This window comes from Leptonychotes weddellii, chromosome 2 (assembly GCF_054177405.1).
Source record: "Leptonychotes weddellii isolate Sample4059 chromosome 2, ASM5417740v2, whole genome shotgun sequence".
Classification (NCBI taxonomy): Eukaryota; Metazoa; Chordata; class Mammalia; order Carnivora; family Phocidae; genus Leptonychotes; species Leptonychotes weddellii.
The window spans coordinates 138,579,767-138,597,754 of NC_138370.1; the positions used below are offsets into that span (position 1 = coordinate 138,579,767).

The 17,988-nt window shown below is 34.8% G+C and overlaps 1 protein-coding gene across 1 annotated transcript in view; it reads left to right on the forward strand.

Annotated features, from left to right (window-relative positions):
- Window positions 1-17,988, forward strand: part of CLOCK (clock circadian regulator) — a 128,599-nt gene that overhangs the window by 13,897 nt on the left and 96,714 nt on the right. Inside the window, exon 3 of the mRNA XM_006752468.3 lies at window positions 17,468-17,554. The gene's annotated coding sequence lies outside the window, so the exon portion shown is untranslated. The remainder of the gene's footprint in view (window positions 1-17,467; window positions 17,555-17,988) is intronic.

Consider the following 17,988-nt stretch of genomic DNA (forward strand, 5'->3'; position numbering starts at 1 on the left):
TTTTTTTTTTTTAAAGATTTTATTTATTTATTTGAGAGAGAGAATGAGATAGAGACAGAGAGCATGAGAGAGGGGAGGGTCAGAGGGAGAAGCAGACTCCCCGCTGAGTGGGGAGCCCGATGCGGGACTCGATCCCGGGACTCCAGGATCATGACCTGAGCCGAAGGCAGTCGCTTAACCAACTGAGCCACCCAGGCGCTCTTTGTGTAGGTCTTTATGAAATCTGTTTTATGTAGGGATCTATATGTCTATCCTTATATCAGTATCTTAATGTCTTGATGATTGTAGCTTTAAGTCTAGTAATGGAAGTTCTCTAGCACTGTGCTTCTTTTTCAAAATTGTTTTTGTTTAGATTCCTTTCATTTCATATGAACTTTAAGATTAACTTGGCCACTCATATAAAAATGGCTACTGGGATTGTGATTGGTTATATTGACTCTATGGATCATTTTAGAAATGATATCAATACCAAGTCTTTTGATCCACAAACACAGTAAAACCTCTCCATTCATTTAGGCCTGTAATTTCTCTCAGCATTGCTTTTATAGTTTTTAATATACTTTTAGTAGTGAACTTTATCTTTTTCATTCAGCAAGCATTTATTGAGCATCTGTTGTGTGCCAGGTACTGTTCTAGTTGCTGGTGTTATAGCAGTGAACAAAGTAGGCAAAAAGCCCTGCCTTTGGGGAGCTTATATTCCAACTGGAGGAAGCTAAATGAGAAACCATTAAGTATGTTAGATGGTCATTAGTACTATTGGAGAAAACCCCATCAGGCTGTAGGGGGTTGTAGTATATGAATGTGAGGGGGCTAGGCAGGGTTTACAATTTTAAATTGGGTGAACAGAGAAGTCTTCAATGAGAAGTCAGTATTTGAGCAGACCTTAGTCTGCTATGTACATGAATAATGAAACAACTATCAGTTTCAGAAGGAAAAGGGGAAAGAATGTGGGAGCTTGAGTAAGTGTGCCAAGTATGCTAATTACTGCCTATGAAATAACTAGAAGTCAATAGCATTTAAAATCAGTAAGTGTAGTAATAGAAGTATACCTAACAGTAGAAAGGTAAGCAGTAAGAAAGCTAATGTGTTTGGTTGAAATATAGTGATGAGAAAGGGAGGAGGAAAAATAAACACATTGAATCATAGCTTGTAGTAGAGAACTAAAAGGTAGCATATAAAGAAATAGAGGACTAAGTTCATTATATATGGATAGGATTATAAAGATGTCCATTAGTACAATAATAAAAATCTTATTAAAAGTAACAGAAAACTGTTCTGAAAAATACAAAGAGGATGGAATTAAGCAATACAAAGATGAGTACTCTAATTGTAACATTTCATTTTATAATGAAGTACCAAATACCTGTACAAAAATAATTAAATTAATAATCAGAAGGCAAAAAGCACACTAGAGATTTATTCACAAAAACCATAACTGGTAGAAGACCATAGTGTGTCAAATAAACAAAACCTTAAAGGCAATAGAACACCTAAGTACCACAATTAATAAGCAAAATTTGTAGGTTAAGCTGAATTCTACCTTGAAAATAGGCACCATACCTTCTCAAGCACCTATAGAACATATACAAAAATTGATTCTAATACTAGATTGTAAAGAAAACTTTAATACATGCCAGAAGATAGGAGTAATACAGAGCTGTCCACCTAATGTGGTAGCTACTAGCTACATCTAGCAATTTAATTAACATGAAATAAAAGTTAAATTCAGCTCTTAGTCTCACACGCCTCAATAGGATCGATTTGACTTTGGGATGAGGAGAAAAGAATGCAGATTGAAGGTAATGTAAGTGAACTAAATCATTCACTTGCATGGCAGGGAGTCAGTAGACATAATTTGATAATAAAGACAAGGATATGTTACCTATAATTATGGAGATGAATACAAAAAGTGAAATACAAAGTGATGGTTTCTAGGCAGCAGGACTGCAGGTAAGGGACAGATAGGCTGGCTGCCTTTCCATTATAAGCCTTTTTGTCCTATTTTCTTTTTAAACCATGTATATGTATTATCAATCATATGTAAGTTTTGAGAAATTGGTAGGGTAAATAAAAGCACTCTAGAAACTGTCTTGTACAATAGTTTTTTATCCATTAAGCAATAAATATGATTTCATTCCTTTGTATAAAGTGAAAAATACTCTAGTTCTCTTAAGATTTGATTACAGATAATTTACACTTAAAGTACAATTTTTTTTTTTCAGGTACCAGTAGCCTAGTCGTCTCTTCTACTTATGAGGATAGCAAGTAGTTCTCTGTGATGGGCATATACAGCTTATCTTTACATGACAAGAATACTTAATTTTGATTTCAGTAGTCAATAAAATATTTGGAGCACCTTAAGATTTTTAATTTAAATAAATACCTTTCAAACAATAAAAGCACACTTAAATGGATTAGGAAATAAAAATCAAAACATGTACTCATAGCCTCTAAAGATTTATGATACATTTCAAAGGCATTTTTCTCTTGGAATTTCTAGGGAATATTTTAAATATAAGGAATGACATCTTTAATAAGGACACAGGACAAATAATTATGAAATTTTTAGAATTTGTAAAATGAAGGTACTGGTTATTATTTAAGGTACCACTTTGTATTGTATAATTTATTCACAACTGCTGTAGTTACTCTATTTTTTCAAAATATAGTATTACATCTTTTTATGAAGTCACTACAAGAGAGGAAATATAGGTAAGGGTTAGGGTGAAAAATAAAAGAAGTTTTGCCCTGTAATCTGAGAATATTGCTAGAAAACACATAGGCAGACTATATCAAGACAGTGTCACTTGTTGAATGGGTACAGTATTTGTTTCCCAATTTCCCAAATAGACTGGCTAAGACAGGTTTTACAGTTTGACAGTCTGAAATTATCAATATATTGTAGTTTGACAATTGAAGTAAGCTTTACACTTAAATAAAATTAAACATGGGAATTAAATATAAACACTTAGCTTAGAGAAACAGTATTACCCAACAAATTCTCAAAAAGAAAATTCAAAAAAGAAGTAGAAACCATTAAAATAAACAAATTCTAGAGTTGAAGAATACAGTGATTGAACTGAAGATTTCAATAGATTCAACACTAGATTCAGCCAAGCAGAAGAAAGATGACGACAGGTCACTTGATAGAGCAAAAGTAAAGGGGAATGAAAATGAGTGAAGAAAGCCTGTGGAATGATGAGATACTATTAAACTATTCATTATTGAAGTCTTAGAGGAAGAGAGGAAGAAAGGAGCAGAATGCTAATTTTTAAAGAAATAATGGCTAAGAACTTCCCAAAACTAGGGAGAGATTTGGCCATCCAAGTTCATGAAGCTAATAGGTCCCCCAAAATTTCAAACCAAGAATCATCTTCTCCAAGACATTATAAGACTGTTAAAGTCAAACATAAAAGTTTAGAAGCATCAAGGGGGTAAAAAAAATTGCTTCCATGTAAGGGAGCCCCCAGAAGGCTGTCAGCAGATTTCTCAGCAGAAACTTTGCAGACGAGGACAAAGTGGGATGATCTATTCAAAGTGCCAAAAGGAAAAACCTGCCAACCAAGAAAACTACCTAGCAAAATTGTTCAAGATTGAAGGAGAGCTAAAGACTTTCCCAAACAGACAAAAAGTTGAGGGTGTCACCACTAGACCTGACCTACAAGAAATGCTGAGAGGAGTTCTTCAAGCTGAAATGAAAGGATGCTACTTAGTAATATAAAAACTTAGGGAATTACAGAACATGTTGGTAAAGTAAGTATATAATCAAATTCAGTATTCTTACAATAAAATATGTGTTAATCACTAAACTAGTATAAAGGTTTAGAGGGCAAAATTAAAAATTATAGCTGCAGCAATTTATATGGACACATAAAAAGTAAATTCAACATCAAAAATAAAATATGGGAGGGGGCATGAAAGAATGGATTTTTTGTATGTGACCGAAATTGTTAGCTTAAAATAGACTTATGCCTATAAGATGTTTTATGTAAGCCTTGTGGCAACCACAAAGCAAAACTTGCAGTACATTCACAGAAGCTAGAGAAGGGATTCAAAACATACCACTACAGAAAATCAGTTCACAAAGACAGCAGAAGAGGAATAAAGGAATGAGGGGACTACACGAAACAGCCAGAAAACAATAAAATAGCATTAGTAAGTTCTTACCTATCACTAATTTAATACAAATGGATTAAATTTCCAAATCAAAAGGCATAGAGTGGCTGACTGGATTAAAAAACAAGACCCAACTATAGGTTGCCTACGAGAGACTCGTTTTGGCTTTAAGGACACATGTAGGCTCAAATTGAAGGGATGGAAAAAGATAATCTATGCAAATGGAAACCAAAGAAAGCAGGGGTAGCTATACTTATATCAGGCAAAATAGATTTTAAGTCAAAAACTGTATCAAGAGACAAAGTCATAAAATGAAAAAGGGGTTGATTCATTAAGAGGATATCACAATTATATATGTACTCAGTATTTGAGCATCTAAACATATTAAGAAAATAACAGATAATCAAGGGAGAAATAGCAATCCAATAATACTAGGGGACTTCGATACCCCACTTTCAACAGTGGCTAGATCATCTTGACACAAAATAAGGAAACACTGGACATGAAATATACCTTACACGTAGAACAGAACATTCCACCCAACAGCAGCAGGATACACATTTTTCTCAGGTGTACATGGAACACTCTTTAGAGCATATCTTAAGTCACAAAATAAGCCTTAGCAAATGTAGGAAGATTAATTTCATATCAAGTATCTTTTCCAACTACGGTGGAATAAAATCAGAAACAACAGGAGGAAAACTGGAAAATTCACAGTTGTGTGGAAATAACACCCACCTGAACAGTCAGTGGGTTAAAGAAAGTAAAAGAGAAATCAAAATACAGTTGATCCTTGAACAACACAGGGTCGAAAATCCCGCATAGTCCAAAATCCAGGTATGACTTTTGGCTTCCTAAAAACATTACTAATAGCCTACTGTTGACCAAAAAGAAACCTTCCGGTCAACATAAGCAGTTGATTAAAACATATTTTGTCTTAGCAATCACGGTTTTGTAATACAGCTTGAAATCAGGCAGCATGATCCTCCCAGCTTTGTTTTTCCTTTTCAACATTTCCTTGGTGATTCGGGGTCTTTTCTGATTCCATACAAATTTTAGGATTGTTTGTTCCAGCACTTGGAAAAATGTCATTGGAATTTTGATCGGGATGGCTTTGAAGGTATAGATTAAGGAGGGCACGTATTGCATGGAGCACTGGGTGTTATACGAAAACAGTGAATCATGGGTCATTACATCAAAAACTAATGATGTACTGTATGGTGACTAACATAACAATAAAATTAAAGTAAACATTTTGTATGTTTTGTGTGTTATATACTATATTACAATAAAGTAAGCTAGAGAAAAAATGTTAAGAAAATTATATGGAAAATTTATAGTACTATATATATGTGTGTGTATATATATATGTGTATATATATATAAACCCATGTGTAAATGGACCTGTGCAATTCAAATCTGTGGTGTTCAAGAGTAAACTGTATCCCTCAAAAATGGAAACACACCAAAACACATGGGATGTAGCAAAAGCAGTTTTAATAGGGAAGTTCATAGTGATAAATACCTTAGATTAAGAAACACAAATAAACAATATAATTACACTTCAGGGAACTAGAAAAAGAACACACTAGGCCCAAAGTTAGCAGAAGGAAGAAAACAAAGTTGAGAGCAGAGATAAATGAACTAGAGACTGGGACAACAATATAAAAGATGAGGGAAACTAATAGCTGATTTTTTGAAAAGATAGACTTGACAGACCTTTAGCTAGACTAAGAAAAAAAGACTCAAAATCAGAAATGAAACATTACAACTGATACAACAGAAATGGAAAGGATCATGAGCCTACTATGAACAATTATATGCCAACAAATCAGTTAGCCTAGAAGAAATAGGTAAGTTCCTAGAAACATATAACCTACTAAGATTGAATCATGAAGTAGAAAGTAGGGAGACTGAAATCGTAATCAAAAACCTGCCAATAAAGAAAACCCCAGGATCAGGTTTCACTGGTGTGTTCTACCAAATATTTGAAGAATAATTAGCACCAGTCTTAACACTCTTCCAAAAAATAGAGAAGAGGAAGGAGTGAGCACTCCAAAACTCGTAAGACAAGCATTATCCTGATACCAAAGCTGGATTAGGATACTACAAGAAAACCCAATATTCTTGAGGAATATAGATGCAAAAATTCTCAACAGAATCCTAGCAAACTGAATTCAGTGGCACATTAAGAGGTTCGTATACCATCTTCAAGTGGGATATATCCTTGGGGTACAAGAATGATTCAACGGGGGCGCCTGGGTGGCTCAGTTGGTTAGGCGTCTGCCTTCAGCTCAGGTCGTGATCCCGGGATCCTGGGGTCAAGCCCCGCATTGGGCTCCCTGCTCAGCGGGAAGCCTGTTCTCCCTCTCCCCCTCCCCCTGCTTGTGTTCCCTCTTTCACTGTGTCTCTGTCAAAAAAATAAATAAAATCTTAAGAAAAAAAATGATTCAACATATACAAGTCCGTGAAGGCGATACACAACATTAATAGAATGAAAGATAGAAATCACGATTATTATTGAATAGATACAGGAAAAGCATTTGATAAAGTTAAACATTCTTTCAAGATAAAAACTCTCAACAAATTGGGTATAGAAGGCACATACCTCATCTGTGAGAGAATAAGTATTTGTTGTTTTAAGCCACCCAGTTTGTAGTCCTTAGTTTTGGCAGCCCTAGGAAACTAATGCAAGTTCCTATTAAAAAAAGTGATGTGAAATTAGAATTTAAAAAAAAAAAATTGGCACAGGCTTTAAGTAAAACTGCCAAAAAAGTAAACAGAAAAGTAACATGGAAAGGGCAGATGAGTCAGAATAAAACTTATTTTGGTAAATGGAAAGAAACTTTATAGACAAAATATACTTTGCACTCAATAAACACCAACAGTATAGCAACAAAGAAATAGTAAGGAATATGAAAAATAGAAAACGAAAACAGACACATAATTTACAAGGTAGAGAGCCTTTTAAAATTTTTTATTGTTAATTTTCTAGTTTTGTTACACTATAATTTCTACCAGGCTTGTTTTATAGCACTTTCTGTGGCGATGGAAGTACCATAACAGTGCTGAACTATAGTAGCCACTAGTCATAGGAAGCAGTTCATAAATTTAGAGTATCTTTCCATTTATTTGTATTTTTGATTTCTTTCAGCTGTATTTTGTAGTTTTCAGTGTACAAGTTTTTCACCAAGTTGGGTTAAGTTTATTTCTTAAGTCTTTTATTTGTTTTGATGCTATTGTAAATGTAGTTGCTTTCTTAATTTCCAATTTTCAAATTGCTCATTGTAGTGTGTAGAAACATAACTGATTTTTGTCAATTTTATATTATGCAGCTTTGCTGAAATCATTTATTGGTTTTAGCAGTTTTCTGGTGGGTGTAGGATCATTAGGGTTTTGTACATATATGTTACTGTGAAAAGACGTAAATTTTTATTTTTTCCTTCCCTATTTAGATGCCTTTTATTTCTTTTCTTGCCTAATTGCTCTAGCTAGGACTTCCAGCACTGTGTTGAATAGAAGGGATGCCTTGTTCCTAATCTTAGAGGAAAAGCTTTCAGTTTTTCATTGTTGAGTATGATGTTAGCCATGGACATTTCATATTAGGCCTTTTTTATGTTGAGGTAGTTCTATTCCTGGCTTACTGAGTGTTTTTATTGGGAAAGGGTAATTTTGTTGGATGCTTTTTCTGCATCACTTGAGATGTTCATGTGTGTTTTCCCCTTCATTCTCTTAATGTGTATTATACTGATAGATTTTCATATGTTGAACCATCCTTGCATTCTAGGTATACATACCACTTGATCATAGTACATAATCCTTTTAATGTGCTGTTGAATTTGGTTTCTTAGTATTTTGTTGAGGATTTTTACATCCGTATTCATCAGGGATATTACTCTGTAATTTTCTTGTTGTGTCTTTTTTTGGTTTTGGTGTCAGGGTAATGCTGACCTCATAGAAGGGGTTTGGAAATGTTGCCTCCTCTTTAATTCTTTGGAAGAGTTTGAGGAGGATCTTTAAATGCTTTAGAGAATTTTCTGTGAAGCCATGTGGTCCTGGGCTTTTCTTCCTTTGGGATCTGCTTTTATTTCTTGATTAATTAACTTTCAGTTGTGTCTCTTCACTTCCTGCTAAAAAAAGATGAGGATTTAGCTTATTTATACTGTCTTTAATCTTCTCTTTTCTCTCTGTATTCCAAAGTTTAAAACTTACTATATTTAGTTCTTTTATTATTTTTGCAACTGTAAATAAAATACTTGAATTCCTTAGATACTGTATTTTAAATCCCTACTGTGTAAGATAAGAACACTAGGACTTCTGGGGTACCTGGCTGGCTCAGTTGGTAGAGCATGTGACTCTTGCAGGTTGTGATTTCGAGCCCCATATGGGGTGTAGAGATTACTTAAAAATAAAATCTTTAAATAATAATAAAAAAGGACATCAGGACTTTTATCCCTTTCTTCATCTTGTGTCTTCTGCTCCTTCATTTCCATTCCTATCTTTTGTATTTGGGTAGGTTTATAATGTAACATTTATGTTCTGTTTTGTAATGAGAAGAATTCAGGCTTGTCAGGTTGATTTTAAATACAGTAAGCTGTAGTTAATTATTGAGCTAGGGTTAATTTTGTTCTCAGTGGGTCCAAGGTCACGATGCTAATGGAACTCAAAAAATAAAATATTTGATATCTATGTTAGATTGACTATCTTTACTTACAAATAGTAAGTTTTTGAAAATCATACTACTAGTTTGCTTTATAATCTGACTTTATATTACTAGTTTGCTTTATATTGTTCATCTTCTGCCATTATCATCTTTAATTGTGTTTTTCCTTGATAGAGAAAACGATACCTTCACCATATCCTTACATGTTTCCTGCTTTGAATCATAATATCTATTATTTGTTGGATGGAATCTCTAGTTGTCCTAGAGACATCTCTTTTAGAGCCCTCCTCCTGCCTGCTTTAGTCTTGATAGGTTTGGAAGTCTGTATATCTTTCATTCAAAGGTATTCCTGCATTCTGGGTTAGATTTACTGTTTCTTATATCCCACATATGTCTCTTTCATGGCATTCTCCCTCTTGCTGGAATGCATCCTAAATTAACTTCTGTATCCAAGGTACTTATAATTAAATTCAGTGTACAAGGTTCTAAATTCTTGCTGTCTTCAAACGGCTTTGGCCTGGCTCATAATTGCTTGATAGTTTGGCTGGGTGTAGAAATTTAGATTCAGATTAATTTTCCCTCAGACCTTGAGGGTTTTGCTCTATTTTCTCTGGGTCAAGATGGTAAGAAGTCTGATGTTGTTCTGAGACTTGTTACTTTCTAAAGGACTCCTTTCCTCTCTCTTTGGAAACTTCAGTATCTTATCTTTGTAGTTCTGGAATCTTAGTTATTTGTCTAGGTGTGAATTATTTTTGTCCTCACTGGACTCTTTGGAGTTGGTGGGCCCTTTGTGGTTAAAATGCATGTGTCTTCCTTCAGGTGGGAAATGTTCTTTTGTTATTTCTTTGGTAATATTTCTTGGTTTTCTGTGATCTCTCATTTTGAAATGGCTGCCAATAGAGTGTTGGCTTTCTGGATTGATTTTACATCTTTCATCTCTTCTCATGTTTTCTACCTTTTCTTTTTTATTATGTATCCTGACAGATTGCTTCAACTATATCTTTCTGCCTTTCTGTGAATGTCTGTAAACACATTGTTAATACTCCAGTAGCTTTATTTTCTGCTTGTATCATTTCAAAAGGCAACATGGTAGAGTAGTTACAAGCTTATGCAATAGAACCAGACTGCCAGACTGTTTGGGTTTAGATCCCAGCTCCACCAGTTAATAATCTTAGGTCACTTAATGTGACCAAAATGAAGATAATAACTAGTTTGTGGGTAAAGGAGTTTATATTTGTAAAGCATTTATAACAGTTATTGGTGTAGCAAAATCTGTATTATTGTTTGTTAAATATATAGCATCCTGGTTTTGTTTCACGCAGTGCAGTTTGTTCAGGAATGTCTTGAGATTTTGTTTTGTTTTTGACTTTTCTTTTGTACCCTAAATAATCTGATTCTTCCAGGGTTAATTGATATTTATTATGTTCTTTTTTTAGCTGCTGTTTTTTATTGTGTATATATAGTTCTCTAATTTTTTTCCCTCTAATTTCTTAAGAAAGTAAAATCTTCCTCAAATAATTCATGATTTTGTTTAAATGGAATATTTTAAACTATACAACAGTATACAGAATAGAATAATGAAATGACAGATGGAACTGTGGCACCCAGCTTTAATAATTGGGTCTTTTTTCGTCTATACTCTCACTTCTTTCCTAATATTTTCTTGAAGCATATTCTATGTGTCATTGATCTGTAAGTATTTCTAAGTATATTTCTAAAACTAAAGACTTTGAGTCTTTTTAAATTTTAGAACAACAGATGGGCCCTCTCCTCCCCCTGCCTTTACCTTTTTTCCCTCCATGTTGAAGGAACTGGATCAATTGTTCTATAGAATATTTCACATTCTGGATTTGTCTGATTGCTTTTTCCTGATGTCATTTTATTTATTTTCTTCCAGTATTAATGTAACCCGGAAGTTTGATCCAAAGCAGTGTTTATGAACTTTTTGTTTTCTTTTTTCATTATTGTCCCTTTAAAAGGGCCTTTTTAGAATTTTTTTTTTTTTTTTTTTTTTTTAATTATCCAGCTCCTGAGACCCAGGGGACAGATCATAGTGTTGTGCTTTGGAGGGTAAGAAACTGTTTTAATTTATTATTTAAGATCTTTTTACCTGTTGAGTGTGATATTGCTCCAGTTAATATATGATCTAGGGACGCCTCAGTCGGTTAAGCGGCTGCCTTCGGCCCAGGTCATGATCCCAGGGTTCTGGGATCGAGTCCCACATCGGGCTCCCTGCTTCTCCCTCTCTCTCCTTCTGCTTGTGCTCTCTCTGTCAAATAAAATCTTTAAAAAAAAAAGAAAAGAAAAATGTTAAAAAAAAAAGAATATATGATCTAAAGGTTTGATCCTATTTTGACTCTTTTTCAACAAGAATATTTTATAAATAGTACTATGTATTACATATTACATCAGGAGGTACTTAATATTTGGTTGTCTCACTTTTGGAGATGCTAAGTTTGATTAGTGCATGCATTTGGTGACACTATGATCCATTGTGAAATTCACTATCACTTTTTCTCCTAATTGTTTAAAATCTATTCATGATTATTACCCATCTATTTGTGTCATTTCTTTTGTTCTTATTAGCTGAAATTCTTTGAAGGACTAGCCCTCTCACCAGTTAGGTCTCTTTGGCTACCTTGAGATATGGTTTGACAGGACAGGCAAGAGAAGTGCATGATTAATTCTCTTTTATTTACCAATTTTTGATTGGCCCTTAATATATCATCAATATCCATTGGCTTTAATTTTATACTTTTTTAAATAGCATTTCTAGCTATTTGTAAGGACTAGTATTTCATGAGTGTTACTCTTTCTTAGAGGTCTTCCAAAGAAGAAAGGCAAAATTTACTGTTTTTAAGTTGACTAGAACTTATTCTGTCTTGCATTATATTCATTTATATTTAAACATTTATTATTTCATCATTCTAAGATTTATTTCATTATGACTCATCAGCTATTTCCATCTCTCCTAAAAAGATATGAAAAATATCAGAATGGTGGAATCACATTGCATGATAGAATATGGGGGGAAATTGTCATTTTTTCAGTTTTTATTTTAATTTTTTTGTATTACCCAAGTTATTGCATCATATTTCAACAAGTTATAAAAGAAGCCTGAAGACACACCATCCTTTGTAGGCTCCCTTTTAATTTTCATTGAATGCAGTTGAGAATTCAGAAGTTTTCATTTCTGTCCAAAATGGTTAAGAGAAGAAAAATGACAGTGGAAGATGTCTCACATCCCTTTGACAAATCAGCAGATCAATGCAAAGAGAAAAATAGCTCTTCAGGTCCAAACCAGCATTGTCTGAGAGAAATATAATGTGAACCACAAATGTAAGCCACATAGATAATTTAAAATTTGCTTTATAAAAGTTAACAAAGAAAATAATGTCATTGAGGAAAACAAGAAATACTTGGAATTCTGTTTAAAAATTAACACCCATGGGACAGCTTTGCTGGATTCTTCTGTCTCTTTCGTCAGATAAGTTCTCTCCTTTCCTCTTCTCCCATGTATTCACCCTGAACAATCCAAGTTTTCTCATGGCTCTATATAGCTTGTTAATGTACTGGCTTGTGTTTGCTTTGTCTCCTTATATGCCTTACTTCCCTTTAACTTCTTCATATCCTGGCATGAACCCTTTCTTCCCAAGTGTCAGCTTGTACCTTTGCCCAAGGCTTTTTTTTTTTTTTTTTTATTAAGATTTTATTTATTTGACAGAGACACACAGCGAGAGAGGGAACACAGGAGGGGGAGTGGGAGAGGGAGAAGCAGACTTCCTGTAAAGCAGGGAGCCGGATGCAGGGCTTGATCCCAGGACCCTGGGATCATGACCCGAGCCGAAGGCAGACACTTAAGGACTGAGCCACCCAGGCGCCCCAAGGCTGTCTTTTTTGAGCTGAAACAATGGCTTCTAAATTTGGCCACAACCTATAATAAATATATTTTATTTTATAACCGTGTGTGTGTGTGTACACACATACATACTCATAAACATATCTGAAATGAAAGTTTTGGGAAGTACCCTTACCATTACTCGGAGTCTTATATTTTAACTTTTTTTTCCTTATCCTGTTTTATTTTTAAAATGTTGTTTATAACCCACTATATTGCTGGACCAAAGGGTTAGACATTTGTAATTTTGTTAAGATACTGATACATTGTTCTAAATTTGTACCAACTTATACTCCCACCAGCAATGTATGAGAGTAATGTCAAAGCTGAGAAGTGCTTTCAAAATTCTACCCCTAGAGGATGTGACTCATCAGTGTTCTCAAACTTGATGGGCACCCATCCTGCTTGGGAATAGAATATCTTGTGCTTTAACTACCTTTTTAGTAGTGGTAGTAGTAGTAGTAGTAGTAGAAGGACAAAGAAAGAAACCTGTGGGTTAGTTGAACTTTTGGGATTCCATCTTGATTGATCTATCATGTTTTGATTGTATCTCTGAATAGCTTTTTTGTGGTTGCTCTAGATATTATTTTATGTATACATAATTTATTGTAGCCTGCTGGTTGTTAAGTCCCTTTATCCCCCCTCCATTTCTAATATATTGCCTTTTATATTTTTTCTGCATATTTTGAGAACCATATCACACAGTGTCATCATTTTTGCTTAAGCCATCAAAAATAATATGAGAAGGAAAGTCTATTGTATTTACCCGTATTCTGTTCTTTCCATTCTTCCTGATTTTCCAATACTCCTTCTTTTATCATTTTTTTAATGTTTGAAGAACCTCCTGTAGCTATTGTTCTAGGGTAGGTCTACTGGTGACAGATTTCCTTAGTTTTCCTTCATTTGTGGGTGTTTTAATTTCCCTCTCTTTCCTGAAGCAAATTTTGTCTGGATACAGGATCCTGGGTTGGCAGTTCTTTTTTTTCCAGCACTTGAAAAGTGTTTCTGGGCATCAAAAATATGAATGTAAATTGAAATTTAAAATGTTTATTAACTTTACCATAATGGTCTAAGTGTTAAAGAATTTTCTTCTAAATTATAATTACTATGATTAGGATATAAATATATTCTTGATTTTGCTTATTAAATAGTTTTTAAACATAAAAACAACATGAATCTCTTTTTAAACATAAAAAAAACATGCATCTCTTTAGAGGGGATTCTCTTTTCATGGAATTTATGTATCCACGGATGAATATTACTTATGTTAGAATGAGACTGGTTTTTGTGGAAATTAATAATAAAAAGAAAAGATATTAGGATATTATGAGGTTTACAAAAGATTATTGATAACTTTTTATTAAGTATATCATTTATAATAGAATATACAGCATATTCCTGATAAATTAATGTGTATCTAATAAGTTCACATAGGGATGAAAAACTGAGCAAAGAATTGGTTGATATGTGACAGTATGAAGGCTTGTCCAGATTAGAAAAAAAATATGGGGGCGCCTGGGTGGCACAGTCCTTAAGTGTCTGCCTTCGGCTTAGGTCATGGTCCCACAGTCCTGGGATAGAGCCCCACATCGGGCGGGAAGCCTGCTTCTCCCTCTCCCACTCCCCCTGCTTGTGTTTCCTCTCTCGCTGTGTCTCTCTGTCAAATAAATAAAATCTTAAAAAAAAAAAGAAAAGGATTTACTGTGTCCAGTATTCTTTCGACAAAAATTAATAAAACTGTTTCTCAATAAAGAATATAAAACACTAACTTTGGTGTTTGCTACTTTTACTTGAAAACATGCTGTTGAGGGGCGCCTGGGTGGCTCAGTCGGTTAAGCGTCTGCCTTTGGCTCGGATCATGATCCCAGGGTCCTGGGATCGAGCCCCACGTCGGGCTCCCTGCTCAGCGGGGAGCCTGCTTCTCCCTCTCCCACTCCCCCTGCTTGTGTTCCCTCTCTCGCTGTGTCTTTCTCTGTCAAATAAATAAATAAAATATTTAAAAAAAAAAAAAGCATGCTGTTGATTTGACAGAAGTAAGAGCTCTCTTTTTCTTTTCTTTCGATAAGTGCTCTTTTCAACTCGTTAAATCCATGTAAAGTATCTTCAGTTCACAGATAAAAAACACAGGTGGCTGACAGAGTGTATTGATTTCTTTGTCGTTTTTTGGAAAATGGTGAAAGTACAGATCGTGAATTCTAAATAATTCTAGATAAGTTATATAAGGAGTCTAGTCATAAGCTTTTTACGTGGATGAACTAAATTATAACACTCAATATTTATCATCACTGTTTTCATTGGATTCTCTCTCATGTGAGCTTTTTTTTTTTTTTAAAGATTTTATTTATTTATTTGAGAGAGAGAATGAGAGAGAGAGAGCATGAGAGGGGGGAGGGTCAGAGGGAGAAGCAGACTCCCTGCCAAGCAGGGAGCCCGATGCGGGACTCGATCCCGGGACTCCAGGATCATGACCTGAGCCGAAGGCAGTCGCTTAACCAACTGAGCCACCCAGGCGCCCACTCATGTGAGCTTCTTAATCAAAAGTTTTTCTTATTCTCACCTCCCAAAATTGTAGCAGCCCATTTGGGCCAAAATACCTCCTTTTTAATGTCAGGTATTATCATTAACAGAAGTGTAAGGTATAGGGAAAGACAAAACCACCTTAGAAATATGGTGCTTCCATTAAGGGTGTTCCCCTGATACCAGTATTTCAAATTACTTCTTTGGTGTTTTGGATGTTTTTACAATTCAAGGAAATGCATTGTAGTGAGATGTTAGATGTTTGAGAGATCTTTCTCTTGTGAACTGGAAGAAGGAGGATTATAAAATGTAGAGTGTAGGAAATGTAGAGTGTAGGAAAGGAGAAACAAGTATAATGCTCTGACCTTGATATTAATTCTAGTAAATGGTTGGTAATTCTGGAAATTAAGGATCTGGAAATTGATTCCCTTAAAACCATCTGGTCCCCAGTGTGAAGACTGCTGGATTAAGGTTTAATCTTTCATCACTAGATTATAGTCTTGAGTCTAATGCTGCATAATATTCATATACATTTTATTTTCATTACTGTTAACTTCCTTAAGGACCTTTATCACTGTGCACTGATTATTACTATTTCTCTATGCTCTCTTTGAGTGAGGATTCTTTTTCATTCTTCCTGAGTATACTCCTCAGTGGAACAGTTTCTTATTCTCTCTCTCCCTCTTTTAACATGTGTATATTTTTACTCACAATCCACTTCCTTCAAGTTTTGATTCTCTTCTGTTGCATCAGATTTTGTCTGTGTGGTTGTTGGTTCTTCATTCATTCAAAAAAACTTAGGATATGTTGCAAAAATGTAATTGCCCAGGAGTGTCAAACATCATTGTATTTCAATGCCTAAAACTCCATGAGGGCAGGAATTTGGTATGTTTTTCTTACCACTGGATATGTAGAACATACCATAGTGAGTGAATGAATAAGAACAGGTTTTCCCAAACTCTTTCCCTAATAGAACTGCTAGTTTAAAAAAAAAAAAAACCAAATTAATGTCTTTTATTTTTGTTAATTGATATTTAAAATGGTACTTCTCTGGTAGAAGGGTAATGAAAATGCTTTTAATATTGTGGTGAGAAATGTTAATGTTTCTGATCATTTTAACTTTAATTGTTAATAAGAATTAATGGCCATGATTGGATAGTTTCATAAAATCATACTGGAAATACAGGGTCATAAAAGTACCTACTTCATAGGGACGTGAGGATTGAGTTAGTTAATACATACGTAAATCACTTATAACAGAGCTTCACACATAGTAAAGTGTTTGGTAACTGTTAGTAATTAAGGATGTTGTGCTCCCTGCTCAGCGGGGAGTCCTCTTCTCCCTCTCCCCCTGTTCATGTACGCTCTCTCTCTCTCAAATAAATAAATAAAATCTTAAAAAAAAAAAAAAAGAATGATGCTGAGACTGACTTCTTTACCATCATTCTGCAGGGGAATTTCTTGATGGTTAGTTGTCCAGTTCATTCATAGGGAGGCTGGCTGTTGGCCCAAGGCAGTCTTCCCTCAGGCCCTTGCAAAAGCTCCCTAAAAGGATCATCCTCCACAAGGATTTTTTCCTCAGCTTCCTTCCCAAGGGCCCCCCTCTGAACCCTTGAGGCTAGTGGGCTGGAAGAACTTCAGGATGGGTCGTATATTGCAGTCAGGTGATGAGGGTTTAAAATGGGCTCTGCCTTTTACCCCATGTGACTCTCTGACTCAAGGCAAATTGCCACACCTGTTTCCTACCTTATCTATCTCCTCTCAGAGAACGTTCTTTTTATCTCGTTTCTTACTCTGAGCAGCCACACTGCACTTACTTTACTTCCACACAAATGCCATATTCTCTCTCATATCTGGCCATTTGAACATGCTGTTCACTTTGGATGAAACACTTTCTTTTCCCTCCTGCCTTGCTTTATCTGGCTAGATCCTATTCATGCTTACATTAAATGCCCCTCCTTTAGGAGACCATTCCTAACCAATTCCCACCAGACTGGTTTGTATTTCTGCCATGCTTTCCCCTCACAACATCATGATTCTTAAAGCCTTTCATCCCACTTGGAGTTGCCCTACATAGTGAGCTCCCACAGGGGTTGATGGGATCTGACATGTTCATTGCTTTATCCCCAGTTCCTGGCACATAGGAGGCCCCAATTAATGCTGTATACATGCATGGAAAAAAATTACCAGAGATATTGTTGCTTAGACTTTGGCTAACATCTCCACAGCTGCCCTTGTTTTACAGTATTTTTATTTTATTTTTTCCTGTAAAGCCGCTGAAACTTAGAAGCTGATTCTGTCACAGTTTAAGATGCCTTTGGAAAATTCTGCATTCTTCTTAGATGAATCTTTAGAACTTGGTGAGTTTCACTAGATACCTTCAGTTTTCATTTTGAGCTCAGAAATATGCCGTGTTCTTTCTTTTTCTTTTTTTTCTGCGTAATTCAAAATTATTGGATATAGTGAGGTTTGCACTCTCCTGGCAAGAAGCATAGGACAAAGTATTATAAAAATATTTAGAGCATGATCTGCTACTTGTTTTGATAGCCTTAATTTGTCTTTAGAATTTTAATTTTTTGAGGAGTAAAGACTTATTGATTGGTAAGATAATTGATATGGAGATATAAAGTATTTTCACTTATTCTTAAAATTTTTCAGTTACTACTCAGAAGTTAGATTTATAACTTCTTTTTCTGAGATGAAGGTGATTTGCAAATGACTGAAAAATAAAATAAGAATTATTTCCTGTTATATTTTACGTGTAGCGATAAAGAATTAGTTAATGAGGTAAAGA